Source organism: Leopardus geoffroyi, chromosome D3 (genome assembly GCF_018350155.1).
Source record: "Leopardus geoffroyi isolate Oge1 chromosome D3, O.geoffroyi_Oge1_pat1.0, whole genome shotgun sequence".
NCBI lineage: Eukaryota > Metazoa > Chordata > Mammalia > Carnivora > Felidae > Leopardus > Leopardus geoffroyi.
The window spans coordinates 51,425,458-51,453,111 of record NC_059339.1 but is presented as its reverse complement, the minus strand read 5'-3'; the positions used below and the strand labels follow the sequence as shown (position 1 = coordinate 51,453,111).

General features: G+C 34.2%; 1 long non-coding RNA gene across 2 annotated transcripts in view; it reads right to left on the bottom strand.

The window, feature by feature from the left end:
- LOC123587523 overlaps positions 1-27,654 on the bottom strand; it is a 108,857-nt gene that overhangs the window by 53,742 nt on the left and 27,461 nt on the right. The gene's annotated exons all lie outside the window — the stretch shown is intronic.

The following is a 27,654-nucleotide window of genomic DNA, read 5'->3' as shown; positions in this document are numbered from 1 at the left end:
AAAACAGTCATTCTGACCAGTTTCTTTTATTATAATCTCTATGGCTTAATTTTTCTGGAAAAATTGTCTATTTTTTTTTATAGTCTTCCTATAGTTCCTTTGCTTTGATCATGCTACTTTTCTGCTTTGAGGATATATAAATTGTGTTATCATATTTATAAAATAATTAAAACTAGCTAGCTTCATTCAAAGTCATTGATAAAGTTATTAGATGAATCCAGTCCTGAACTTTTAAACATGCATTCTTTTAATAAAAATCCCTTTTCTAGATCTGCCATCTGTTCTTTGTATTAGAGCAAGTTTAAATGATCAGGACTTTCATATTTTTCTCTACAAAATGAAGCTAGTGATACCAATAGTAATAATAATAGTAGTGAAAAATGCCTGGCATAATGCCTGACACAGAGTAGGTATGACAAAACTATTGGTTAAGTAAGAATATTAGAATAATTATGACCAGGATTATAGTAGTCATACTATAAAGACCCTTTTAATGTTCTAATCACCGTTTTGTGAATTCTTTCATCTCTGTCAAACCTTAAGTGATGGAGCAAAACCAGAATTATGTTATACTAAAACACTTAAGACTTGACCCAGTTATGTCTGGGTTTGAATATTGGCTCCACAACTTAATATATTTATAATTTGGAAAATTATTTAACTTTTCTATGTCTTAGTCTCCTCATAGGTAAAATGGTGCTGATAGAGTTGACAGGAGGATTAATGTGAGCTTTAAAAGCAATGCCTGGGGGCACCTGGGTGGCCCCCAGGTGGGCCCTGTGCTGGGCATGGAGCCTGCTTAAGATTCTCTAAGATTCTCTCTCTCCCTCTCCCTCTCCCTCTGCTCCTCCCCGTTTGTGCTCTCTTTCTCTCTCTCTAAGAAAGAAAGAAAGAAAGAAAGAAAGAAAGAAAGAAAGAAAATTAGAGAGAGAGGAAGAAAGAAAGAAAGAAACAAACAAACAAACAAAGAAACAAAGAAACAAAAGAAAATAATGTGACACTTGTGACACTTTACATAACTTGTGACACTGTAACATAATGTGTTGTATTGTTGTATTGTTTCCTAAAAGATATATGTTAGCTATGCTATATATCTAAAATTAATGAAACATTGTGTGTCAGCAATCCAAAAAATATATACAGTGTTAATATTTTAATACTAGAGAAAGCTAAGGCACAGAGGAAATAATTAAATAGCTCATGGTCATTGTAGCTAATATTAGGTGACATATATTAGATTCTTCTATCATTTCTTAATACTATCCATGATAGGCATGCCTAACAAAAGAAGTTTGTATTTACAGTTTACAAAATACATGGAACAATGGTGGCTAATAAAATATGGAAAACTGAGAGTGGGATTAATGAATCATGGGAACACTATACAAATATAGTGTAAAATAATTTTGAGCCATTTCAATAAAAAAATAAAAGCAAGGTAAAACAATTTCCAGTTACTTTTAAACATATACAAACCCAGTCAAAAAAAAAGTATGTTGAAACTTTTAAACATTTCAACTACACCCTATTTACCTGGACCTGCTTCAGGATCATATCCTTTTATGACTCACTGCAAGGTGAGTGAAACATAAAGACTTTTTAGCAAGGGTGGAAATAGAATTTGAAAAATAAAAACTGAAATGTGAAGAGAGAATATTTAATACACACACTGCAAAGAAAAAAAATCTAAGGTACTAATGAGTAAAAATGTGAGAGCCAGGTGTGTATAACAGAGAGAGGACACACCCCTTTCTGTTATATGCAGAAGAATGGATTTTTTTTTAGATCAGCAAACATGTGGTTTTTGAATAGAAGGGGAGAGAAGGAAAATAAAAGAGTTTATTTTGGATTGTAAATGTGTTTGGTTATTGGTCAGTTATAGAAACAGGTTTATAAAACAGTTTAAAAACAAATGCCTCTCAAAGCCATTGTAATTATCTTAGAATAAAAAAAACTACTTAAACTGTTCTATGATTTTTCGTATAGTCTCCACTCAAAAAGAACATTAATAATGGAAGACTATTCTGAGTGACTTCACATGGGAAGCCATTTAATACTTGTCTTTAGTTTCTTCAAAGCTCTTGATTTAACAGAGTAAACAAGTTTTAAGTACAAACCTAAAGGACAGCTTAATCTTACAATCATTTCCCCTTATGCTGCAGGCTTCCATTTTAGCTTTATTCATTACAGCCCTAAAGCTTCTGCTTTCTAAATGTGTAGGTTAGAGAAAGTACCTTGGAGCTCACCTGCTCAAGATTAATAATATCACTCCAAGAAGATTAGAGCTATTACTCTTCCTGACCTGATCCAAATGGTACAAATGGGATTTTAAGGATGATGTCTGTTCAGAGATCCAACGGAGTGATGAGGTGGAGGGGATAGCTACCCTAAGGAATCAGGGAAGATAGACTGTCGGGGTTGTACAGATGATAAACCATTAGCTTTAGCTATTACCCAAAGAAAAGATTATGGCTATAAATAAATTCATCCAGGCCTTTAATACAATAGACAAGCAGACCAGTGGATGGACAGGCCAGGAACATAACTATTATTTAAAAAAGAAAGCCTTAGGCTAACATCTTATTTCAGAAGCAAACTTGTAAGTAAAACCAGATAGAAAAAAAGCGTGTGTGTGTGTGTGTGTGTGTGTGTGTGTGTGTGTGTGTGTGACAGAGAGAGAGAAATTTCATTTCAAATCTTAGAAATGTCAGCTTAGAATTTTAAAAATCATTTTTTTTAGAAATTATCTGTTCTTGTCCTACTTTTAGGTTTTGTGGTTTTGACGAAAAATTAGGGTGTTCCACTTGTGCAATTAAATTTCCTTTGTGATTGACTCAAAGAAGCATTAAAAAATGTGTAAATCTATTCAACTTGGAGAACAATTACTGAAATTGCATGTGAGCGTGCGTGCATGCACACGCACACACACACACACACACACACACTTTTTCATGATACCCTGCATGATGGCTTTCACACACTATATGGTTAATAATAATAAAAATAATAATATTGATATTAAATTGACAGCAACTAATGCTTACACATACAACACATTTTTCATGCACTTAATTTGCTTTAATTCATTTTATCCTAACAACTTTAGAGTTATTGTTATATGCCCATTTTAAAGATGAATAAATTGAGTGATAAATAGGATAAGTTGCTTATTTCTCCCTTCTTAAATGATTTAACTTATATTCATCTAAAAATGTCTTCAAATCCAGTTCATCATTCTGGATTCTTTCATCACTTTTTTAGGCACATCTTCTGGATTCCCAAAAAAGTATATCAATCTGCCTATTATTTGCTCTCATAGCACCATCCACCTTGCAGAAAATGTCATGGTTGCTCTTTTCAAGCTGGATTTTGCAAAACACTCAATAATATACTATGAAAAAGAATCTTCTAACATATTATAGATTTAATTATATCACTTATTCATTTATGGTCTCTTTGCCTCCATGAAAATATAAACTCATGATGCTAGAACTACAGAATGCAGAACAGTACCTAAAATTTAGTATGTGATTAGTACATATTTATTAAATGAATTACTGAATGGGATAAGTGATACAGAATTGCCAGTCTGTCAAACGTTAAAGAAAAACTGGCTATGGAGAGAGTAAAGGACAGGCACAATTCAATAAAACTTTCTGCTCTTTAGATTGATCAAATGGTCGAAAGATGATGCTATTCATAAAAATGAGTGCACAAAAAAGGAAGATAACTATTGAGGAAGGAGAGATCCAATGATAATACTGTTTGATGTATTGACTTTGAGGTATCCATGAGATGTTTTATAGAGTGATTTCCAATAGGACTTTAGAGAGGAACAGCTCAAGCTCAAGGCACAACTGAGTTAGGAAGATTTACATATCCTCAACATGTGGGAAGAGGTCGTTGAGTGCATGTGAACACCAGCAGAGAGTGGTGGAAGCTGAAATAGATAAAAACCATGGACAGAATTCTGCAGACACTCATTATTTCAAGAGTAAGCAAAGAGGAGTGGATAGAAGTAGAATACAAGCTTGAAGCATGTAGGTGACTCAATCAGTTAAGCATGGGACTCTTGAGTGGGCTCAAGTCAAGATCTCATGGTTGGTGAGTTCAAGCCCCACATTGTACTCTGCATTGACATCATGGAGCCTACTTGGGGTTCTCTGTCTCCATGTCTCTCTGCCCCTCCCCCGCTCATGCTTGCTCATTCGTTCTCTTTCTCTCAAAAGTAAAATGACAAAAGAGTGCTAGGTATTAGTTTCTAAACATATGACTCAAATGTCCTTGATTTAGTTGTACTTATTTTCTCAATCTTAATGTCTTACTATCATCCATTACAATACACACAAATTTTGAGCTGTCAATTTTATATTTCTTCATGTATAGACAAAGAAAAGGCATGTAGGTGAACGGTGAAGAGAAGTATGTATATTGTTGCTAGCTAATTAAGTACTTTCTGAATCTTTTCATTCTATCCGAAGTTTCAAACTTTTTATTATATTGATATTGATAAACATTTTCTTTAGAAAACTTCAGACAAAAATTTAAATATAAATATGAAGAATGGTAGTATGGTATTTTTTTATTTTAAAACTATGCAAAGATATGAAAAATATTATCTAAGAGTATGTTAAAGCATTTTCTAATAACTGACCTCAATTTTTATAGAATTAAATAGAAAGCATAGATTGACAAGGAGATATTCTGCAACCTGTTGAAGATTTTTCTTTGTCTGTTAATACTTTCTGAAATTCCATTCTCAATGATTCAGATTATGGAACTAAATAAGTGAATATGATATCCAATAATATTAGGAAATTATATTATTCATAAAAATTATAAAGATATAAATTCATTTGCTCTTGATATTTTCTACTACCTTTAGAAAATATTAAGGGGCACCTGGGTGGCTCAGTTGGTTGGGCATCTGACTTCAGCTCAGGTCATGATCTCACAGCCTGTGAGCTCAAGCCCTGCATCGGGCTCTGGGCTGACAGCCCAGAGCCTGGAGTCTGCTTCAGATTCTGTGTCTCCCTCTCTCTCTGCCCCTCCCCCGCTCACTCTCCGTCTCTCTCTCTCCTTCAAAAATAAATAAACACTAAAAAAAATATTTTTAAGGCATCTGTCTTCTTTTAAATTCATTTCATGTTGTGTTCCTAAGTTATGTGTGTGTGCATGGCATCCATGTACATTTTTATAAACTATATTCAAATAAGATAATTACACACTGACAAGACATACAACAATAGCAGAAAATGAAGGGAATAAATAAATGAAGAAATAAAAATATCATGGTAGAGATTCTTCATTCAGGCAACCGTGACGTAAATCTTACAGAATTGAATCATAAGAAACTAAATTGTATTGTAACATGTCTTCATTTAATGTATCTATATTCTGTCAATTCTGATTGTACACAGTTCTCAGATAACTCAAAATCCCCAGCCTAATCCAAAAGTTGTAGGTTTTCAAAAAGATAGCTACAATGCAAAAGACCTCTATAAGAATGTGATATCATAAAAATGTCATATATTGTTTAAATGTTATCTTTTAAAAATAATGGTTCGAGGTCTCTGCTTGAAAGTAAATTTCTCATGAGATAGAAGAGATAATCAAGTTCCACAGAGTAGAGTTGAACTTAGAAGAATGTATTAGGTCAGTCATTGATTTCTACTTTAGAGGTCAAGAAACTGGGGCAGGTAGCATATTGTTAAGAGAAATAGGACCCCGGTGTCCAGTATTCTGGAAAGATGGCCTGCATGACTGAGGGAACATTTTTGTCCCTTATTAATCCTGTCAACTTCTATTAGGGATGACTTCTTTACTTAACTCTGGTAGAGTTAAATTAACTCTGGTAGAACAAATTACTCTGCATACCATATAACTCTCACTTTATACATACAAAATGTTGTTGAGTACCTAGTATGCACAATACATTGTGTTTGGCATTAGTATATATTATATAACTAATTCTTACTATAGATTTATAAGGGAATTAATACCCACACTATAAATGAGAAAATAGAGACATAACGAGGAAGAGACTTGAAGATCACACAGCTTACAGGAAAGAATTTGGATGAAGGTCTTCTGATACTTTTGCCTGTGATCTTTATGTTGTTTTGTTATTATTTGTATGTTTGTTTGTTGACATTGATTGGTAGAGGAGGCCATTTTGGAGGTTCTGATAGAGTAGAGAGGTAAGATGTCAAGGCATATTTCACTGATATTTTTCTTTGGTGTTTCCTGGTCTCTTTACCTAACATAATAAAAAAAAGTATGGTGATAAGGTAAATATGTTGTTGTACCTTTCTCTTTTTTAAAATGTTTATTTATTTTTGAGAGAGAGGGAGAGAGAGAGAGAGAGAGAGAGAGAGAGAGAGAGAGAGAGTGTGAGTGGGGGAGGGGTGGAGAGAGAGAGGGAGACATAGAATCTGAAGCTGGCTCCAGCCTGTGAGTTGTCAGCACACAGCCTGACGGGGGGTTCTAACTCATGAGCTGTGAGATCATGACCTGAGCTGAAGTCCAAGTCAGATGCTCAACCTACTGAGCCACCCAGGGCCCCTGTACCTTTCTCTTATGTTAATATGTTACATCAGTTTTGTATTTTGTATTTTTCACCTACTTGATTATAGACATAAATAGAAGTTCCAATTGACATTATTAGGGGAGAGTTGCCATTCATGAATTTATTCATTTACTTGACAGATTTACATAAAACAATTAATATGTGTCATGTTTGTGGTAGAAATAAGAGTAAAATAGTCATAAAAACAAAGAGTGTGCTCGCTTTGATAGTGTCAAGTGTAGAGAGACAGGGACCAAATAATCACAGAATGAAATGTAAACATATCCATGGTAAGTTCTGGAAAAGATATAGAGTGGTGAGAAAAAATGAGAGTCTGTATACTTTTTTAAGGATTAGTAATGCTTCCCTGAAGAAGTGAGGGAGACCATAAATAATGATGAGAATTTAAGAAATTTTGGTGATTAAAATCAAATATGTTAAAAAGGGAGAGGAGGAGGAAGTAATTCAAAGTAATATCAGCTGATGAAAGGACTTGGTCTTGGCTAGGGGGCACAGGCATTCTGTATACTAAGAACTGAAAAATCACCCATGTGATGATCTGCATGGAGGATGGGGAGAAGTATACCTTAAGATGATCTTTGACAGGCAGGTAGAGGTGGTGACTCAAAATACAGTTTGGAATTATGGCGTCCATTATTAAAATGTTAAACAAGATGTTGAAATTTTTATTTTTTTTAAGCTACTCAATTGTGAGGAAAATGGATTTCATGGGGTCAGAATGGATGATGGTAGTGTGGCTAAAAATACACTTAGTCACTGATGGTAGTCTGGGTTATGTTGGCATTAAGTCAAAACTGTGAAAGGTATAAGATGTTACTCTTCCTGCAAGCTAACAAGTTAGCCTGCACAGTTTCATATATATTTTCTGACAGATGACACGAGGCTTCCTGGATCAGACAGACAGGCAGTTTATTGCTCATGGCAAAATGCAGTAGTTAGAACAATACCTTAGTGTGGATTCCTCAAGCCTCAAGCCCCATGGGGCAACATGATGAGAGCCAGATATTGCCCTGCATCTGCAGTAGGTTGTATGTAGCACAGGAGAGGAACCTTGAACATAGAAGACTGAGAGTGTATATAGGGCAGCTAACACTTCTATCCTCCTCCTCTTCAGAGAAATCCAGTGTTAACCAGATCTCCTCCAGATAAAAGGAGGAAGTTTCTTTGTACTTTTTACCTTAGAAAGTAAGCAAATGTTTCTAGAGAGAGAGGAGTAAGGTCTCATGGCTCAAAATGTTCCCACTGTCTCTATCTTAGGGAGATACTACCTTTAACTTCTAAACCTGCCTGTTAATACAGTTATTCTTTTGGTATCTTTTATTCAGAAGATTTGCAAAAATGCCAAAATTATGAAGGATTCTCTCCTAACCTGTATTAGATAAAGAGATTTATGGAAGTGGAAGCTAACTTTAGTAACCTCAAATAACGTAGACTTCTGACAAACAGCAAGACAGACTTGGACAGCTTATGTTATATAAAAGTATAGTACAGATCATAACCGTATCCTCAGATAATTATTAGTTATCTGAAAATAGAGTTTGTTTTGATTATCTATTACTGCATAACAAACTATCCCCAAATTTAGTGACCAAACAACTTATTACTTTCCTTGGGATTTTTTAAAGTCAAGAATTCAGGAAGCCTCAGCTATGAGCATTCCTCTGCGAGTTTCTCAATGAGAAGAATAACACAGTATGTGTTGCTGTCTTTACTATATTGCTTATTTAAAAAATAGTAATTCTGTGAAGAAGAGTGTATTCTTTTTCTGTTGCTGCCATACCAAATCTCACAAATTTAGCAGTGTAAATCACATGCACTTATTATCTCAATGTTCTGTATGTCATACAGGCAGTCTTGATCAGAATGATGCTTAAGGTCTTACAAAGTCAAAATCAAGGTGTCAGTTGGCATGAATTCTTATCTGGAGGCTCTAGGGAATAATCCACTTTCAACAGCATTCCAGCGTTTTGGAAGAATACATTTCCTTCTTATGCCTTCTATGTGTCCCTAAGCTAGCAAAGGCAGTTGGAATCTCCAACTTTTCCTTCTTCTAAATCTCTCTGTCTTGGTCTTCTGTTCTCAGCTGGGGGTAAGCTCTACTTTTATGAGTTATGTGACTACATTGGGCCCACCCAGATAATCCAGGGTAACCTTTCTAGTTTAAGGTCAACCAATTAGTAACTAAATTGAATGGTATCCCTCCAAATTTCATGTCCACCCAGAACTTCAGAAAGTTACTGGATTTGAAAACAGGTCTTTTGCAGACATGATTAGTAAAGTTAAGATGAAGGTATACTGAATTAAAGTGGGCTCTAATTCCAGTATGACTGGTGGAAAAGAGTGGAGGAGACACAGATGCAGACAGACACAGAAAGGAGAAGGTCTTGTGATAACCAAGGCAGAGATTGGATGAATATAGATACAAGGCAAAGAATACCAAAGATTGCCCGCAACCACCAGAACCTAGGAAGAGACAAGAAAGGATTCTTCTCTAGAGCCATCAGAGGCAGCATGTTCCTGACAAAACTTTGACTTCAGACTTCTAGCCTGTAGAAGTATGAGGAATTAAATTTTTATTGTTTTAAATTACTAAGTTTATTATAATTTGTCATCCCAGCTTTAGGAAACTAATACTATAATCTTAAGTACATGTGCAAAGTCCCCTTTGCCATGGAATACAGTGTACTCATGAGCACGGCAGCTGGTTATGGGGCCAAAAGTCTACCTGTTCCTAGGCCCCACGATCCCTCTCAAATGCAAGGTATACATTCATTCCTCCCTAGGTCCTAAGAAGTCTCTATAAGCAACTATAAGCAACATCTTCAATAGTTTGAAAATTGTATCCATTGCTTACAAGGTCTGCTTTCCATATATCTCCAGGACACAATTTGCTAAGCATTTTGAAGCTTTATAACAAGGATTCTGTTTCCTACTATTTCCAGTAGCATTTTTCCCACTTTTTTTCTGAGTTCTCCCTAGCATTTCCTGCAAAGAGAATTCCTCAGTGGGAAGAGTAGCCAAGAATTGGCATCTTTAATCTAATATTGTGTTATTTAAGCAAAAAACAAAAACTGATAACTTATGAAGAAAAGTAATTAGACTGCTTAAGAAAGCAAATTAATTTCCAGTAATTGTTAAAATCATTTTATCAATCTCCTTTTATTTGAATTAAGATTGACACTTTTAAATACTCATTTATCAAAGCAGGCTGAATGGTATCTTTACTTGGAACTTTGTTAATAAATTATTTGTAACTAATTGCAGTTAATATGAATTAAGCCATATATTTTGAAAGAAAGCTATAGCTTAGATTTGTGTGTAACTAATTCAAATTAGATTTTCCTCATTTATTTAAAATTAGTGAATGCCACTTTTTGCTCCTGTAGGTTTTCTTTTTCTCACCTCATAGAAATTTACCAAAAGATCTCAAAAAATAACTTTAAAAAATCAAGTTATTTATTTAGAATTTGTATTCAAAATAAGGGAATGAAAAATAAGCAATAGTAATTTAAGGATTTCACAGAGATGACTGAAGGAAGAAGATTAAATGATATCCAAAGGAAAACATGAGTAAATATGATATTATTTAACCTCTTCTGCTTTCGGTAAGAAGGAACCAAAAGATCAGGTTTTCTGTTTGAGTGACAGTTCAATGGCATTTCATTTCCCAGGGAAAAATGAATTCAGAAACCAAGGACTGAAATCAAGCATTTATGAAGGTTCAATTGGAGCTTAATTTAAAAACTCAAAAGATAAAATCCTTGAGGTTCTCTAGTGGTGATTCTTCAGAATGTTATTTTATTCTTGGAGACTTAAAAACTTAGAAGCATTATTTCTGAGAGTGGTATCACCTAAATGTCCAGGTATGTCTTCTATATGTAGATTTGTCACCCTAAAGATTAACAAAGGCATTAAATGATTCAATAATATTTGAAAACATTATGTTTTTAAAACAAGGACTTAAATAGGCTTGCTGTTTCTTGTCAAATTAAAATTTACTGTAGATGTCATAAAATGACTTTAATAATTATCTTTTAAAAATCAGGTCTTTTTAAAACTTCCACATGGAAATAAGAAAACTAGAGAAAAGCGGGAATTTGTTAACATTCTTAAGGAAATGTTAAAAAAAATTAGGATAAGTCCTCTCTAATGGAAATGTGAACATATATTAAATGTGTGTAATATATTCTCAATCCACCATATATGTTCTACTAAGTGTATATGTTTATATAACAAAATTTTTATTTCACATCTATGTAATATATTATATAGTATATTAATAAAGTATATTATTAACTGCATTAGAATATAGTATAATATAAATTGTGATGCATATTTATATACAATTATAATATAATATATTAAATATGTAATGTTAACATAACATTAATGTATGTAGTTTATTTAACTTATATGTTTATTTATGTTATAGTGTATGCATATGTTATATTGTATTATATAAAATATGAAGCACTGAGTTACAAAAAGTATAAATAATATATATTATATATTTATAATAAAGTTGTTTTCCTCAGCATATGTGCTCCTGTGTAAACATAAGTAAATCTTAATATGCTTTTTAATGATGGTTACAATCTCTGTACATATAAATGCAACTTACTTTATTTATTACTACTGGCATATTGCAAACCCTGTATAGCCATCCTAAATAACTTAAAGTTTCATCTTTCTGTATCTAATTACTAGGATCTTGGCTAGAACATACGACATTTTGATATGTGTTGGAAAATGTGGAAAAATAAATTACAAACTATGTTTTTATTTTGTTTTTTAGTAAAATCACTATTATTTGTTTAACAAATATTAATGCAGCACCCACCATGAGTCAAGACTATGCTATTTACTAATATTAAGCCAAAGAAAAAGAAATATATAATCCCTGCTCTATTGGAAAGGAATATTAATAGGGAATATCGTTATAAAATAACCACATCATCAAATATTTAAAAGAATTGTGGTGAATAATAATAATAGGTTGTTATGCTGGTATATGAGACAAGGGGCAGATCAAGATGAAAATTTCAGTACAAAGTTTTTGAGAAAGAGTTGTTTTAGATAAGTTGTAAATATTTAGTCTTAATTCACTTAAAAAAAAAAAGAGGAAGAATATTCTGGAAGGAGGAATGCCTTCTAAGAAGGATACAAAGAAGAAACTAGCATAGTCATTGAGAAAAAGACAAGGGCAATTTGATCAGAAAGAAGAAAACAAAGGAGAAAAAGGTATAATATGAGTGGCACACAGTTGATAATATTTAGATTCTTCTGGTTCTTCATGTCTAAATTAAAAGGTTTGGATTCAGGTAAAGAACAATGGGCTACCACTGAAGATTCTCCAGACAAGATATGATGGAAGATTGTTGTAGGGCAGACATAATGAAGGTGGAATGAAGCTGAAATTTATGTAGAAGTCAAATCTGTAAAACATGGTGGCTGGTCAGATATGGAAGTTTGAGAGAAAGGACATAAGAGGAACTTATAGATTTCTGCCTTGTGCAGTTGGGTGAACACTGCCACTATCTAGAGTATTAGAATATTTTCTTTCTTTCTTGTTTTCTTCCTTCCTCCCTCCCTCCTCTCTCCTTTCTTTCCTTCCTTCTCTCCTTCCTTTTCTTTTTCTCTCTCCCTGTGTATCTCAGTCTCTTTCTTTCTTTTTTGTGTTGTTTTTACACAGTTTTCTATTTCTTCCCTTGGTTAGAGAATCATAAATTCAGGTTTTAACATTTTGAGCTAAACATGCATATGAAGTATCACATAGATATGTCAATTAGGCTTTTGGAATATCTGGTACTTAGATTATATCAGACTGTATTCTTAGCTTATATTCTTTGAATAACAACCCCTAAATGGTATTCAAAGCTGTAATAATGGTGATGTCATGTCAGGAGAAGGTACTAAATGAGAAGACCAAAGAGTGAAACATGAGAAAATACTGCATCTAACAATAGTTATATATGTATATGTATATATTATTAATATTCCAAGAAATAGAAAAATTCTCATTTAAATGTAATATTTTGTATAAGATTTATAGTTATCTTTCCACTTTTCTATTTTTTTAATGTTTATTTATTTTTGAGAGACAGAGACAGAGCATGAGCTGGGGAGGGGGAGAGAGAGAGAAGGAGACACAGAATCCGAAGCAGGCTCCAGGCTCTGAGCTGTCAGCACAGAGCCCCACTGAGGGCTGAACCCCAGGAGCTGTTAGATCAGCACCTGAGCCAAAGTCGGCCCCATAACTGACTGAGCCACCCAGGTGCCCTGACTTTTCTTTTCTTTTTTTTTTTTCTTTTAATTTTTATTAATGTTTATTTTTGACACAGAGAGAGAGACAGACAGACAGAGAGTGGGGGAGGGGCAGAGAGAGAGACACAGAATCTGAAGCAGGCTCCAGGTTCTCAGCTGTCAGCACAGAGCCAGACGTGGGGCTTGAACTCATAGACCACGAGATCATGACCTGAGCAAAAGTCAGATGCTCAACTGACTGAGCCACCCAGGCACCCCGCCCCTGACTTTTCTATTTTTAAATAACCTTATCGTTCCTCAGTTTCTCCTTTTTAAATATATTTGTCATTATAGTATATTAAAGAATAATGTATGCATGATGTTACCATTTTATAAGGAAATACTGGGAGACAGAAGCATAAGTAAACCAAATAACTGAATTTGGAAATAATGAAGGAAAACAATTCTATGAACAACAGAGATGAGAGGGGGAAAGTGGCTCAAATGGTTAAGTGTCCAATTCTTGTTTTAGGTTCATGTCATGATCTTGGGATTGTGACATAGAGCACCAAGTGGGGCTCTGTGCTGAGCACGGAGCTTGCTTTGGATTCTCTCTCTCTCCCTCTCTCTCTGCCCCTCCCTCCTCTCAAAATAAATAAATAAACTTAAAAAAATAATTAAAAAAAGAATTTCTTATGTTCTGTATTGGTTGTATACTACATGGCAAAATAGATGATGTATAATAGTTTCTCTTAACTCTACCTGTTGATCTAAGTTTATGAAAAAAGTTCTGGACCAGTACTTTAGACGTTACCAGAAGCAGCAAGCATAGGAGATTAAATCTAACCCATGAGACAGTAATTTATGATATAAATTACCTAGTGAAAATGTACTGCCTTTTATTATAGGACTATGGTGCTACAGGAAGTTGTTTAAGAGAAAGATGTAATTACAAATGCATAGGATTTACAGTGTGAAAAGTAATTAAAAATATTACCAGGGACTTCTGGTTTTAGCTCTAACATGTAAACAGGTAGTGGTCACTCATGTTCTTAATATAAGTAAAAGCTGGAAAACTGGAAAATCGACAACTTTTCCTGGACCTGTCAGGGAACTGAAGACACAGAGAAAGCCTTCACTGAAAATTGGAAGGGACAGGTACTTTCAGAGAGATAAAACTAAGATGAGCTTACAGGGAACTAAAGCTGTTAGAGACATAAACTGGTAGGAATACCTAACTGACATCTTGATAAGTTGGTAGAGGCTACTGTGGACTAGCATGAGTGTGAAAAAATCCTGAAGGTACAGTTTTAAGGAAACCCCATAGATTGTGAGATTTACCTCCAGAAACCCCATCAGACACTCCTATAAAAGATGCTTACATTCCATGGGAAAGAATTTTGGAGGTCTTCTCTCAGTTCATGGATGGTAACCCCTCCTTACCTCAGCCTTCCAGATTTAATGTCTCACCGAGGGAGAAAAACTGCAGTCCAAAGGGGTCAGGACTTATAGAGCTATACACAGGAGAAATACTTCTAATGGTTAAAGGCTGTAGTGGAGAAGGAAAAAAAAGAAGACAGCATGTAGGAACAGATGGGTAATATAAACAGAAATTCAAACTCAAAGAAAAAGTTAAAAAAAACTACTAGAAGAAAAAAAAACACTGTTACAGAAATAAAAGATATTGCTGATGGGCTCATTGGTAGAATGAGCATAGCTGGGAAGAGAATCAGTGTATTTGATGTGTCAATGGAAACTTCCACAATTGATATGTAAAAAGGAAAAAAAAAAAAACTGGAAAGAAAAAGCCCAGAATATCCTCCAACTGTGGGACAATTTAAAAAGGTGTAACATGCATAATCAGAATATTAGAAGGATAAGGAACATAAAAGAACAGAAGAAATATCTGAAGTTATAATTGCAGAGAATATTCCAAAATTAATGGTGGACACAAACCACAAATGCCGGAAGTCAGACGACACTATAAAGCAGATAAATACCAAACTTTTTGCACCTAAGCATATCCCATTAAACTGCAGAAAATCAAAGACAGAGTTGGGGAAAGGGAAAACCTTACCTACAGAGAAACAAGAATAGTGATTACATTGAGCTTCTCTTCACAAAGTATGCGAGTAAAAAGAGTGTAGTGAAATATTCAAAGTACCAAAAGAACCAAACTATCACCCTGGAATTCTGTATCCAGCAAAATTATACTTTAAAAGTGAAGGAGAAGTAAACACTTTCTCAAACAGAAAAAAAAAAAAAAAAAAAAAAAAAAACTACGGGAATTATTTGCCATCAGATCTGCCCTGCAAGTAATGTTAGTGGAAAGTTTTCAAGCAGAAGGAAATGAGAAGGCTGGCTCAGGAACTTTCATCTTCATGAGAAAGAGTGTCTCAGAAGGAATCAATGAAAGGAAGACAAAATCTTCCTTATTTTTCTTATTCATTATTGATCTGAAAGATAACTGTTTGTTTAGAGCATAATGGTAACAGTGTACTAGGGCATTATATCACATGAAATAAAATGAATAACAGAAGTATCACAAATGACATGAGGGAGGAATTGAGAATATTTTTTGATAAGGGAGCTACACTAAACATGAAGCAATACTGTGTTAAATGCAAGTGGACTAAAATTTATAAAAGTAAATATTGTGCACAATAGAGCAATCACTAAAAAGGAACAAAAAATTATATGCTACAATAGGAGAGCAAATGGAATATACAAATTGCTCAATTAAAATCAGAGCACAGAAGAACAAGGAAAATAGAAACAAAGGATAAATGGAAAATAGAAAAGAGTTGCAGAGATGGTAGATATAAATCTATCATTGTTCATGTTCAATGTGAATAACTTTTCAATTATGTATCTTATTTAATTGGCCACAGGCTAAATATTTGCTTTAAGTCAAAAGGTATACTGTTTTTCTGGAAAATGTAAAAAAAAAAAAATTTAGAGGTCCCTAGATACAAAAGATCATTCTTAAGTCTCTATAGTAAAAACAAAACAAACCTTATTTCCTCATCATTTAAATCAAAGACCATTTCAAAATTATATCCATATACGGGGTGCCTGGGTGGCGCAGTGGGTTAAGCGTCCGACTTCAGCCAGGTCACGATCTCGCGGTCCGTGAGTTCGAGCCCCGCGTCAGGCTCTGGGCTGATGGCTCGGAGCCTGGAGCCTGTTTCCTATTCTGTGTCTCCCTCTCTCTCTGCCCCTCCCCCGTTCATGCTCTGTCTCTCTCTGTCCCAAAAATAAATAAACGTTGAAAAAAAAATTAAAAAAAAAATTATATCCATATAAAAAATGACAATAAATACATAAAGCAGTTGGGTGAGCACACATTCATCAAATTTGATGAATGCTTTTCGTTTATGACCGGTAAAGAATGTTCAACATCACATTCACTTCCTGTGAGTTCAAGAAGTGAACGTGCAAGGACTCTTGTGAATCAGTGTTCTCTTGTGTATCAGGCAAAGATTTCTCATTAGAGGGTATTTTATACTCTATTCATTTTATTTCACTCAGGGATTAAAGTTCTAAATTGTTGATATTTTTGAAATTCATATACTTGAAAACCACTCCAAACATGAGCCAGCAAGGAGGGGTAGCTTAACTCCATTTGCACTCCAATAAATGCCAGAGGCATGCATTACTGTTAGTCTCCTTGCAGGTGAATCTTTTCACCTTTAAAACACAATTATTTCACTTTCCCCTGTTGTTACTCAGCCTTAAGAAAATCTCCAAAGTCTTGGAGGTTAAAAGGACATGAGAGTGACTCTGAGGATTCACATCACCCAAATTCTGTATCTCCTGAATTTTCAACCTCTAATTCCTTCCTATTCTTTATCAAACAACAGGAATCCCTGCCAACTTTGATGAGACCAAACTCCAAGGGCAGTGACTGTCAAGTAAGGAGAAAAGAAGAAAACATGTTTTCCTGATTTACAATATAGAACTTGATAACGTTTTTTAAAAATTTTTACCCAGAAATCTTATAGTTAAGTCCTATAAAAATTAGTATTATTAATATTAGGCCTATAGAGCCAGGCATCCTGAATCCTCACCAGAGCACACTGACATTTTCTGCCTTTGTGACTAAGTTGTGTAAGTTTTCTTGCCAGTTTTCTCCTTTATGAGACTGACATAGTGGTAGCTCCTTCGGTACAAAATTCCCATGAGGATCAAATGAGATAATTGATGTGAAATGTTCATCACAGAGACTGCCATGTACTAAGCACTTAATATATTGGTTACTAATATTAACTTCAATGCCTTATACTGCTTACAATTATTTGTATAGCTACTACCATTTAAAAAGATAGTTGAACTTTTAGAATGTGCCCAATTCATATGTTGCAATGGTGTTTTCATTTAATGTAAGTTAATTTTTTAAAGACTTCATTTTTAGAGCAATTTTAGATTTACAACAAAATTGAGAGAGAGGTATAGCGATTTCCCATACACCTCTTACCACCCCCCCACGTGCATGTATAGCCTCCCCATTATCAACGTTGCTCATGAAAATGGATTTTTTTTTTTTTTTTTACCTAAGAAAAAACCAACATTGACACATCATAACTACCCAAAGTCCATAGTTTACAGTAGGGTTCACTGTTGGTGTTACCCACTCCATATGAGTTTGGACAATGCACAGTGTCATATATTCATCATTACAATATCATATACTTTTACTGCCCTAATAATCTTATGTGCTTTATTATTCCTGTCCCATTCCCACACCCCTGGAAACCACTGATCTTTTTTGTTGTCTCCATAGCTTTGCCTTTCCCAGAATGTTAAATAGATCATTGGATTGGTATAGTACATAGCCTTTTCAGATTGGCTTCTTTCATTTATTAATGTCCACCTAAGGTTCCTCCCTGTCTTTTCATAGCTTGGTAGCTCATTTATTTTAAGTGCTGAGTAACATTCCATTATCTGGATCACCCACAGTTCATCTATTCATTTACTGAAAGATATCTTGGTTGTTGCCAGTGTTTGAAAATTTTGAATAAAGTTCCTATAAACATCTGAGTTCAGGGTTTTTTGTAAATATAGGTTTTTAACTCTTTAGGTAAATAATCAAGGAGTGCAATTACTGGATACTTTTGTGAGTATGTTTATTTTTGAAAGATACCCCAAAACTATCTACCAAAGTGGCTATACCATTTTGCCTTCACAATAGTGTTTTTTTGAGTTCTGACGAGGAAGAAATAATGACAATAATTCATATTGAAAAAAATATATATAGTATAATAATTTTTAAGATGATCTTATATTTAGTATATCACAGCTTCCTCTTAATAACATGACACATTTGATAAGTCTGGTCATTTACCAAATCCCCATTTGACTACATAGTATAGGGAGGCACCTCAAATGAAGAATACAGTGATTGCATGTGTTTGTTTAGCAAACTATTGGCACAGTATCCCCTGATAATCCTAACTAATAACCAGGTTGATTAATTGTCACTGTCACTGTTCTCAAAATTGTATGTAAGTTCTTCAGAGACCAATGATGATTCTAGTATTGGAATCCCTTCTCAAAGAAATTCGTCTTTTCTAGTGCTGACTAATTGAAATACAGAGAGCTATTTTAACAGTGATTCAGGTCTAGGAGGCCATTTAAAGTGGTATCAGACATTTTGTCAGGATTTTACAAAACTAAGCATTCTCAACTTAATCAAGGTGGAGGCTGGGCTATGTAGCACAAGAGGCCTAATTTTGTGAAGGTCACAGAGTACTGTTTATGATTTGTCTGTCTTCATTCACTTATGTAGTAAGCCTTACCAACCATACCCAGTGAATCTTATTTCCAGATACAGCTGATAAAATTGTAGTGTTGCACATTACATTATGTTATAATCTGGTCAAATATCATGAGTAGTCCTGCCTGTATTTTGCTGGATGGAGGGAAAAGGTGAACAGGACACCCATCTGTGAATATGTGGTAAAACAAATGCCGAGGTCACTGCCTGTAATTAAGTGTCCTGCTCTTCTCAATAAGCCATGGAATTAATTTATGATAGATTTATGTGGTTGCTAACGGTTCTTTATTTGATTTACTATATCAGTGAGGCCTATTTGTTTCAAAGCAAATATCCTTGATTATATTAATGACATAAGAAAACTTGCTTTTTTTCCCCTCTAGGAAATATAAATATTAACCCTGAAAATCATTTATCAAGAGAAAATTTAGATTTGTAATTTAAAAAATGTGAACTTGATTTCTATTTTTTTCCAATTATTGGCTAATGATTGTAGACAAGTCATTTTACTTCTATGAGTGTCAGTTTCTTCTTCTGTAAAAGAGATACATGGAAGTATAGCAATATATGTGGAAATATTTTATAAACTGTAAAGAAATAACATTTTAAATCTGAATATTGGTAAAGAATGATTTCAATGACTTAGTCTAAAGAAACATTCATTCAGGTCCTCATGCTTTTTTTTTTCTTCTTTTAGTGTTTGATTTTTTTTCCCTACATTGTTAATATGTCGAAGGGAGGTTTAACTTGCTCACTGTGATTTATAAATGGCATTACCTGGGAATAATTATATTTGTGAGTGAATATATATTTCTTCAGTTTTCTTTACTATTTCTACAATAATAGCTCTTATTCTTCTCTTAGATTTTCTTATCCTTTTCAGCTTTTTCTAAATCATGACACCTTCATCTTATTTATTTATTTTTAAAATATAATTTATTGTCAAATTGGCCAACGTACAGTATGTACAGTGTGCTCTTGGTTTTGGGGGTAGATTCCCATGGTTCATGGCTTACATACAACCCCAGTGCTCATCCCAACAAGTGTCTTCCTCAGTATCCATCACCCATTTTCCCTCTCTCCTTTCCCCCCATCAGCCCTCAAGTTTCTCTATTTAAGAATATCTTACCGTTTGCCTCCCTCCCTCTCTGTTTGTAACTATTTTTTCCCCTTCCCTTCCCCCATGGTCTTCTGTTAAGCTTCTCAAGTTCCACATATAAGTGAAAACATATGATATCTGTCTTTCTCTGACTTGTTTCATGTAGTATAATGTCTTCCAGTTCCATCCATGTTGCTGAAAATGACATGATTTCATTCTTTCTCATTGCCAAGTAGTATTCCATTGTATATATAAACCACATCTTCTTTATCTGTTCATTAGTTGATGAACATTTTGGCTCTCTCCATGATTTGGCTATTGTTGAAAGTGCTGGTATAAGCATTGGGGTACATGTGCCCCTATGAGTCAGCATTCCTGTATCCTTTGAATAAATTCCTAGTAGTGCTATTGCTGGGTCGTAGGGTAGTTCTATTTTTAATTTTTTGAGGAACCTCTGCACTGTTTTCCAGAGGGGCTGCACCAGTTTGCATTCCCACCAACAGTGTAAGAGGGTTCCTGTTTCTTCACATCCTCACCAGCATCTGTTGTTTCCTGAGTTGTTAATTTTAGCCACTCTGACTGGTGTGAGGTGGTATCTCAGTGTGGTTTTGATTTGTATTTCCCTGATGAGGAGTGACATTGAGCATCTTTTCATGTGTCTGTTGGCCATTTGGATATCTTCTTTGGAAAAGTGTCTATTCATATCTTCTGCCCATTTCTTCACTGGATTATTTGTTTTTCGGGTGTTGAATTTGGTAAGTTCTTTATAGATTTTGGATACTAACCTCTTATCCAATATGTTATTTGCAAGTATCTCTTCCCATTCCATCGGTTGCCTTTTAGTTTTGTTGATTGTTTCCCCTGCAGTGAAAAAGCTTTTTATCTTGATGAGGTCCCAATAGTTCATTTTTGCTTTTAATTCCCTTGTCTGCAGAGACTTGTTGAGCAAGAAATTGCTGCAGCTGAGATCAAAGAAGTTGTTGCCTGTTTTCTCCTCTAGAGTTTTGATGGTTTCCTGTCTTAGATCTTTTATCCATTTTGAGTTTATTTGTGTGTATGATGTAAGAAAGTGGTCTAGTTTCATTCTTCTGCATGTTACTATCCAGTTCTTCCAGCACTATTTGCTAAAGAGACTATTTTCCATTAGATGATCTTCCCTGCTTTGTCAAAGATTAGTTGGCCATACATTTGTGGGTCCAATTCTGGGTTCTCTATTCTATTCCATTGGTCTGTGTGTCTGTTTTTGTGCCGATACCATACTGTTTTGATCATTACAGCTTTGCAGTAGAGGCTAAAGTCTGGGATTGTGATGCCTCCAGCTTTGGTTTTCTTCTTCAATATTACTTTGACTATTGTTTTGATTGGGATTGCATTGAATGTGTAGATTGCTTTGGGCAGTATTGAAATTTTAACAATATTTTTTCTTCCAATCCTTGAGCATGGAATGTTTTTCCATTTCTTTGTGTCTTCGTCAATTTCCTTCATAAGTTTTCTATAGTTTTCAGGATACAGATGTTTTACATATTTGGTTAGGTTTTTATGCTAGGTATTTTATGATTCTTGGTGCAATTGTGAATGGGATCAATTTCTTAATTCCTCTTTCTGTTGCTTCATTATTGTTGTATAGAAATGCAGTCAACTTCTGTACATTGATTTTGTACCCTGCGACTTTGCTGAATTCATGTATCAGTTCTAATAGCCTTTTGGTGGACTCTTTGGGTTTTCCATGTAGAGTGTCATGTCGTCTGCAAAAGGTGGAAGTTTGACTTCTTTGCCAATTTGGATGCCTTTTATTTCCTTTTGTTGTCTGATTGCTGAGGCTAGGACTTCCAACATTATGTTAAACAACAGTGGTGAGAGTGGACATAGCTGTCATATTCTTGATCTCAGAGGGAAAGCTCTCAGTTTTTCTCCATTGAGGATTATATTAGCTGTGGGCTTTATATGTGTGGCTTTCATGATGTTTAAGTATGTTCCTTCTTTCCCGACTTTCTTCAGGGTTTTTATTAAGAAAGGGTGCTGTATTTTTTCAAATGTTTTTTCTGCATCTATTGACAAGATCATATAGTTCTTATCTTTTCTTTTATTATGTGATGTATCACATTGATTGATTTGCAAATATTGAACCAGCCCTACAGCCCAGGAATGAATCCCACTTAATCATGGTGAATAATTCTTTTTATATGCTTTTGAATTTGATTTGGTAGAATCTTGTTGAGAATTTTTGCATCCATTTTAATCAGGGATATTGGCCTGTAATTCTCCTTTTATGGGGTCTCTGTCTGGTTTGGGAATCAAGGTAATGCTGGCTTCATAGAATGAGGTCAGAAGGTTTCCTTCCATTTATTTTGTGGAACAGCTTGAGAAGGATAGGTATTAACTCAGCTGTAAATGTCTGGTAGAATTCCCCTGGGAACCCATCTGGCCCAGGACTCTTATTTGTTGGGAGATTTTTGATAACTGATTCAATTTCTTCACTAGTTATGGGTCTGTTCAAATTTTCTATTTCTTCCCATTTGAGTTTTAGTAGTGTGTGGGTGTCTAGGAATTTTTCTATTTCTTCTAGGTTGTCTACTTTATTGGCATGTAATTTTTCATAGTATTCTCTGTTAATTGTTTTGTATTTCTGAGGTATTGGTTGTGATAAATCCATTTCCATTTGTGATTTTATCATTTGGGTCTTTTCTCTTTTTGAGAAGTCTGGCTAGGGGTTTATCAATTTTGTTTATTTTTTCAAAAAAACAACTTTTCGTTTAATTGATCTGTTCTACTGTTTTTATGGATTCTATATTGTTTATTTATGCTCTGATTTTTATTATTTCTCTTCTTCTGCTGGCCTTGGGGTTTCTTTGCTGTTCTGTTTCTAGTTCCTTTAGGTGTGCTGTTAGATTTTGTATTCGGAATTTTTCTTGTTTCTTGAGATAGGCCTGGATTGCAATGTATTTCCCTCTTATGACTGCCTTTGCTGCATCCCAAAAGGTTTGGGCTGTCATGTTTTTATTTTCATTTGTTTCCATATATTTTTTAAATTTCTTCTTTAATTGCCTAGTTGACCTATTCATTCCTTAGTAGGATGTTCTTTAACCTCAGTGCATTTGGAGGTTTTCTAAACTTTTTCCTGTAGTTGATTTCAAGTTTCATAGCATTGTGATCTGAAAACACGCATGGTATGATATCAAGTCACTTATACTTGTTGAGGGCTGTTTTGAGACCCAGTGTGTGATTTATTTTGGTGAATTTCTGTGTGCACTCAAGAAGAAAGTGTATTCTGCTGCTTTCAGGTGAAAAGTTCTGAATAAAGCTGTCAAGTCCATCTGGTCCAGTGTATCATTCAGGGCCATTGTTTATTTATTAATTTTCTTCCTAGATGGTCTGTCCATTGTTGTAAGTGGAGTATTAAAGTCCCCTGTAATTACCACATTTTTATCAATAAGGTTTCTTCTTTTTGTGATTGTTTTATATATTTGTGTGCTTCTGAATTGGTTGAATAAACATTTACAATTGTTAGCTCTTCTTGATGGATAGACCCTGTAGTTATGATGTAATGCCCTTCTTCATCTCTTGTTACAACCTTTAGTTTGTCTGATCTAGTTTGATATAATTATGGCTTATTCCAGCTTTCTTTTGACTTCCAGTAGCATGATAGATCATTCTCCATCCCCTCACTTACAATCTGAAGGTATCTTCAGGTCTAAAATGGGTCTCTTGTAAACAGCAAATAGATGGTTCTTGTTTTTTTATCCATTCTGATACTGTATGTATTTTGATTGGAGCATTTAGTCCATTTACATTCAGTGTTATTATAGAAAGATGTGGATTTAGTGTCATTGTGTTATCTGTAGGTTTCATGCTTATAGTGATGTCTCTGATCCTTTGTGGTCTTTGCAACATTCCACTCATAGAGGCCCCCTTATCCTTTTCAGTTTTTTGAGGAACCAGTTTCTTATCCAGAATATCTACTTGGTTTTGTCAGCTTTTGGGATAATATTTTTATACTCGGTCATTTTATGTGTTGCATATTTTATTATTTACATTTTTAAAAAAAAATATGCTGTTCCAGATTGATTTGTAGAGCCAGAATGAATTGCAAAGGCATTTATAGAAACATCTTTTCACAGCTGGCTAACTGAGGCACAGAGAGGCTAAGTGGTCTGTGCAAGGTCACTCAGCTAGTTTGGGTGAATCTGTTCACATTCACTGACTAGGTTAGTGATCCATGTATTTTTCATAAGATCATTGCTTCAGATAATGACACAAAATACAAAATGGTGTCAACTATGTGATAGATTGATTGTGCCTTAAAGGAAAGATCAATCTTAAAAAAAAGAACTTTCACGTTCTTTCTTATTTGTAGTCCCGAACTTCTAGCACCTCTGCTGAAATGTGTCAACATACTCATTTGGGGGAGAAGGATCACTAAGTTTTCTGGCATAAAGCACAGAGAATTTCTTTGGTACTTCTTAGCTTTCATTTTACCCTTGTCATCTACAATTAATAAATTCCCGCCAATGACTAGACACATGAAGAAAAAAATTCTACAATCAAATCATCATCACTTCATTTTGATTTTTCAAAACAAGTTAAGAGCTAGCTATATATTCACAGCCCTTATATTTTGTTTTTGCCATACAATAGAAACTACTTAGATTCAGAAGGATTTCTGTAAATTGAGTGTACCTAAATTGAGAAAGTAAGTACATATTTCTGCTTCTATTTTTATAACAGTTTCTATTTTCAGAAACCTTATTTCTGTGTTCATGCACATGCACTGCATTTATTTTCTGTATTCTGATACTCTTTTTTTAATGGTATAATACCCTTATTAAGACTAAAATATATTAGGAAATGTGCCTGCTTCAGCTTTATTTTCTCATCACCAAATAAAGTGCCTTCAACATAACCCATACATAAAAAAGACATTTTGAGTTAAATTGCTGACAGCATAATCTCATATGAGCAGACTTCAACATTTATATATGCAATTCTTGTCTCATACCTCAACCCTATTTTTTAATTCAAATTACCGGATAAATGGTGTCTATTGAATATAATATTGTATCACCAGTTTCACCATGTCTATAATTTCCCACAATATTTACTTTTCATTTAAAATATTCATTTAAAATGTTATCCCAGAGACTATGGTTTAAACTGTGGCAGTATATTCTCTGTATTTTGTCCACTGTAAACTGCACTAGTTTTTTATTCATTCTTTTAATAATTCATCAGTTTGCTCATTTTTAAACTGAGTATTTGCCTGCTGTATGCCAGAATGAGCATGATATGGATACTTTAAAGAAGTTGAAATAAGGCAGGGTTGACCAGAACTCAGATCAGGAGGAGGAAACCTGGTGTGAATGAAGTTTGAATACTAGGCCATGGCCCAGCCCCCCTGGGAATTATAGACTATGTTAAGGATATTATAGGATACACTAATGAGTTGCTCCTTATTCTAAAAACAACACAAAGCCCTTACAGTATTTTAGGCAAGGGTGTGAGTATGTTTGGCTTAATTGTATAAAGATCGCCCATATTCCCTCTTGAGAATGCATTGATCAGAGAGTTTATTACACAACATATGCATAGAGAAAATCTAGGAGATAATTGCTTGTCATCAAATGATGACAATGGAAAAAGGTGATAGTAGTATTGAATCCATGTAGTAATGGTTAATTGCAGAGAAGATTAGAATAAAAAGATGTTCCAAAAAGTATTTCATTATTTATTTGCTTTTAGATATTTGTATTTTTTTTCAGGTTTCCCCTTTTATTACCTTAACACTGCAGCAACTCCATATAAATAAATCTGTGACAACCTCTCTGATTACTTTCTAGGATAAATTCCTATAAGTGAAATTACTGGTAAAAGAATATTGTATTTTAAATATGTGTTAGGATATACTGGCTATTTGTTTTTCAGAAAAGGTGTGGTAATGTGCATTGCCTTCAATTCAATAAGAAAATATGTCACAGTATTGAATGTCCATTTTGTCAAGCTTTAAAGGTTAAAAATCATTATTTTAATACACATCTTGAAATATTACAAAAACTCTTGTCTACTTAAATTATATAATTTTATGGCATTAGCCAAATATGCTTTATTTGTGATAATTTTTCCTAGAGTCACAGTTATCTTTTGATGTTATGCACATTGTTTTTAGTATACATTTTATCAATTCCTAACTCAAATCTCTTTTTTCAGTGAAGTCTAGCTATCTTTACTACTCTGTGCTGTGATATATCTGACACTCTTACCATTTTCTCTAAGGTACTTATCATCAAATATATGATATAATTTACATAAGTATGTAAATATTTGTAATATATATGTATAGTTTTTTCACTGAGGGATTTTTTTTAATTTGTACTGAGCTTGCTATAAAGTATTGCTGAGGTAGAGCCAATTTTCCAGGGCTGGACAGGGGCAAGGAATGCAGGGACCCAGCCGGAGAAAAGCCAGGAGCTTAGGTGTGGTGCAGTGCCTCTCAGTCATCCATATAAACAATTAGTAAGTTGGGCAATAAAAAGAGGATGAGCCAGGGTCAGAAGGGCAGTTCAAGGTCCAAAGGGTGAGAGCCTGCAGGCTCTGGGTGAGGAAGGGGAATAGAGTTGAGTGTAGACCCTGAGCCTCCTTCCCCAGGCCTCCAGATCAATTTAGGGCATATGGAGAAGAGAGGGGTTTCAGCCAGAAGGCATCAGTAAAAGAGAAGATAATATTTTATCTTTTTTTTTTTTATATTTTTCTCTCATCTGTACCATAATGTAGGTTCTATAAGTGCAATGGTCATTTTCTGGTTTATTTATTGATGCCTCCCAAGCATTCAGAACAGCATATAACTGTTGATCAATAAATATTTGTTGGATGAATTTGTTAAATTCTGTTAAATTTTGTTTGTTCTTTTTCTATGGCTTCTTTTACTGTGTGTACCAATAGAATATTTCTCTCCTTGATGAATCTGAAAGGTATTCAACTATATTTTCATTATTGTGGGCATATATTATCGTTTTAATTCCATTAGAATAATGTAATCTTCTTGCTAATTTTTGCAAGTTTTGCTTTATTTATTCATCTAGATAGCCTTTAGAAATGCTTTTTCCATAGTACTACAAAAACCACTAGAGATTTTGATTTCAGTTCATGGTATATTTCTTTTTCTTTTTCATGGTATATTTCTGAATTTATTTTAGTTGTAAAGCTTTTAACATCAGAGTTTTGCAGAGGATAGTAACACAGAACATTTGAGTTAGACCATAATCACACATTCAGATTTTCACAATTTCACAATTTTACAAGAAGGTAAATGGAAATATAAATACTTAAAGCATTAGAAATACAGTGATTAAAACTTAAAAACTAAGGGTGCCTGAGTGGCTCAGTCGGTTAAGTGACCCACTCTTGATTTTGGCTCCTGTCATGATCTCATGGTTTGTGAGTTCAAGCCACAGGCTGTGTGCTGACAGCACAGAGCCTGCTTGGGATTCTCTCTCTCTGCCCCTTCCCAGCGTGTGCTCAGTCTTGCTCTCTATCTCTCAAAATAAATAAATAAACTTAAAAAAAAAAACTTAAAAACTAAAATTTGAAAATGTCCGGACACAATGAGAATTTGTCACAAGTAGAATTCTAAAAAGAAATGACCAGAGAAATACTGCAGTCCACGGAAGCACTTGGACTAGGCTTAGATCAATGGAAGTCAAGAACTGTTTTGACTATGGTGGAGACTTTTCCCAGAACCAAAACAGAGATATCCTTTAGCCTCTTCTAACAAAAAGTTTTTTCCTATATCCTAATAAGAATACAATACCAGAACCATACTGTTATTTTACATATGTTTTGTTAATAAATACTGTCACTTTAGATATAGAAATGTTATGGATATATAACATATATATATATAGATAGATATAATGTTATAGATATATAAATATGGGGTAAGAGTCGTTAAACACA